A 3,538-nucleotide genomic window follows, 5' to 3' on the forward strand; every position below is an offset into this window, starting at 1 on the left:
ATTAGGATAAATAAATAAGTATTGCGCTTCCTTCAAATATACCGATATCTTAATATATTCTCTTTATTTACAAAACACACTCTTCAACTGTCTTATAACAAACTTCATAATCTTTTCCATATTAGCATGCTTTAGCTACATTATATATCTCTTCATATTCATCACTTTAAAGAATATTAGTAACCACCTATTTTCATATCACTCTAAGATGGTGTATAGCTAATTAATCAAATTAACCAGGCTTATATTATACTATATTATCAGAGGCTTGCTCACACTTAGAAAGGTTACTGTTTCATTTACTCTGCCAACATGCCAATGTTAAATAATCCGGTAGAATTGTAATGGCCTTTTATGAGTAACTATCAATAGCTGTAGGATAGACGTAGGCAGGATTTTACCAAGCAAGGGAATCAGACCTCACTCGCCCATTACACGCATACATACATTATTGGACATAAATACATACAATACACAATAAATACAAGAATATAAGAGCTGAAGAAGAGGTTGAGAGCCCAGTGATAAAATAATCCAGTAGAATTGTAATAGTCTTTTAACTATCAATAGCTGCAGCTCAGCAAGATGACATTGAGCATGTTGGGAGAATAGATGGAAAAGTTGCCCCAATGTTAGACTATGAAATCCAATGAAATAGTAATGACCTTTTAACTCATCTTGCTGACCTAGAGCTATTGATACAGGACTACCAGCCTACCCTACTATGATATAATTTTTAGAAAGGATAGTGAACAAACGTTTCATTCAGATACTAGATACAAAAGGGGTATAAGATAATCTGCTGTATGGATTTTGCGAGAATTGCTCTACCATTTATAACCAAGTATCAATGACTACCCTAATTCCAGAAACATCAACAGTGAACATACATCAATAGGAGTCATTTATTCTTTGACATAAAAGACACTTGTGGCGAGTCAGTATCCTTAAGAAGCTGCATCAATCCACCACAATTTGTTCAAAATAACACCCTACTTGCATACACCAATCATGTTAGCTTTTTGTGTATCCATCTGGATACTAGCTTAAGTTGGTCTTCTTATATAAAACAACTCCAATCTAAAACCATGAACAGAATGAAAATACTTAAGAAGTTAGGGAACACCAAGTGGAGATCAGATAGGAAAACAATGCTCTGCATTTATGAGGCATTAACCATTAGTAAAATAGATTAAGGCAGCTTCATATATGTCTCTGCAAGCTACAGTAGAATAAACAACTAGATGCAGTCCACCACACCAGTGTACAGCTTTCCACTGAATCTTTTAGAACAAGTCTAGTAAACAGTTTATGCGTTCAAATGCCTCTCTTTTATCACTGTCAAACATTAAATGACAAATATTTGACCAAAATTTATGCCCAACCAGAAAATCCTGTATATAAACCTATTTTCGAGCATAGAAATACCACTAAATATGAATGACTAAAAAATGCCTCCTTCCCACGCTGGTATCGAATGAAACGAGTTATCTCCAAATTGAAAACCATAGAAGAACATTACCACCATGGAGATCACTAGCACCAGATATAAATTGTAAAATACTTTTCTAAAACTAAAAGATGTCCCTTACAAGAAATGGTATAAAAATTTCTTTCAGAACTCAATAACTACCAGAGCAATAGGGTAGTTAGGGGCAAATATACAGATGGCCCAAAAGTGACTGATTTAACACCATGCGAAGTTCTAAAGGGCGAAAGAATACTGAAATATAAACTGAATGGTGTTAGTAGCATCTTCAAATGGTTCAATTTCTGACTTAGTTGTAGGGTACCACTATTTTAAAAATTCAGTATTTCAATAAGATAAGACCTGACTGATACTAAAAATATGAAATTTCACTTCTGAGTATGTCAATTTTAGAGAAAAAGTTGTTTCAATATGCAAGGCATAAAACATACTACCTTAAATACCTGATTTCAGTTTTGTAAAACTTTTTTTTAAGCTATTTTGTTAACATATGCATTGATTAATAATTTTATGAGATTTAGTTACTTGGGCTCAGAAGGCCTTAAAACATCTAAATCTCATAATTGCAATACTACTCTTAACAATATACTTAATAGTTAGGTAATTGAAAATAGAAATCAGCTGATTTCCAATTAGCAACCTGAATATACTCTCCCCTACATTGTAATGCTACTTCGGAAAATCAAAACCTTGACCATTGCTGCCTAAGACAACATTTTTCTCCAATTTCTATATTCAATACAAACAAAAAAAAAAATTCTCTGAGATCAATTCAGTCCAATTCATACCTTCCCATAGAGATCATTTTTTACATAAGTAAATGTATTTGATCACCATTGATGAGTATTTGATCACCAACAAAATATAACTATAAACAAAATCCCATGCACTTTGTGATTGGGATGTCATAACTGTTGTGTTTTGTAGAGCAGAAAAAATTAATTACAAAAAGGGAAAAATAACAATTGTATTTTTATTATAAACATAATATAATAGAAGACATCTCGTACAGATAATTAGTTAAACCACTGATTTTCTAAATATAATATATCTTAGATTTTACATTGAGTGAATATGTGATGTCAAAACTGCATAGGCCATAGAAACTACATCGATGCCATTAAGACACAGAACTTATTTAATATAATATAATGTAAAATCTTAAACAAATAATTCATAGGTTGTAATATTAATTAACACATCACATTAATTATAAAGTAAGACAAGTTACAAGTATAATATTAATAAGCTATGGAGACCAAAATATTTATATTCTTGATAAAAGCGTACTTATCTACATGTTACTGAAAACTATTTAATTGCTATGAAAATAAAAGATTGGTTAGTCCCAAAGCATAATGACCATGTTATAAGCTGAAAAACAAAATTAATTCAGTATTTTTTTAAATACGATTTCATGTTCCTTCAAATTACAAGTAATATTTTATTTAGTTCAAGTTAATGAACTAAAGAAGAAAAATAATAATAATGAAATGAAAAAAATAATTAGAATAGACAAAGCGGTATTGTCAAGTGATGTAAGAAATAAAGCAGAATTCTAAAAATCTGATGACTAGATAACAGACAATTTCTTAACTGAATAATCTTAATGTTTAGGAAATTAAAACAATTTATAGACTATAACAAGCAATTGAATAATAATCAAGTATCTATTTTCCTAAATCACAAGACAGAAAACAAGAGACAGAGATCATCAACCTGGTCTCCAACACTATCACTTTATTCTTGGAAGTTTATAATTTTTTAGGTAAAATTGAACAAAAATTTGTCTTGAGTAAAAATGCTAATGGATAAATGATGTATTCAAGATGATGGGTTAATAAATAAACAGAATTTTTTCCAGGAAACACTGCTGCTACATTAAGTTAAGTCAAGTTTATAAATTGAACTTTTGTAGAGTAATACTCAAAGGAGTAAATTCAATATTGTAAAAATATCCACAAAAAAATAAAGAAATAAAAATAAAATAACAAAAATACATAGTAAATGATAATTATATATACATATATACAGATTCTAAATAAATAT

This window comes from Halyomorpha halys, unplaced genomic scaffold (assembly GCF_000696795.3).
Source record: "Halyomorpha halys isolate HHAL.00 unplaced genomic scaffold, Hhal_1.1 Scaffold1307.1, whole genome shotgun sequence".
NCBI lineage: Eukaryota > Metazoa > Arthropoda > Insecta > Hemiptera > Pentatomidae > Halyomorpha > Halyomorpha halys.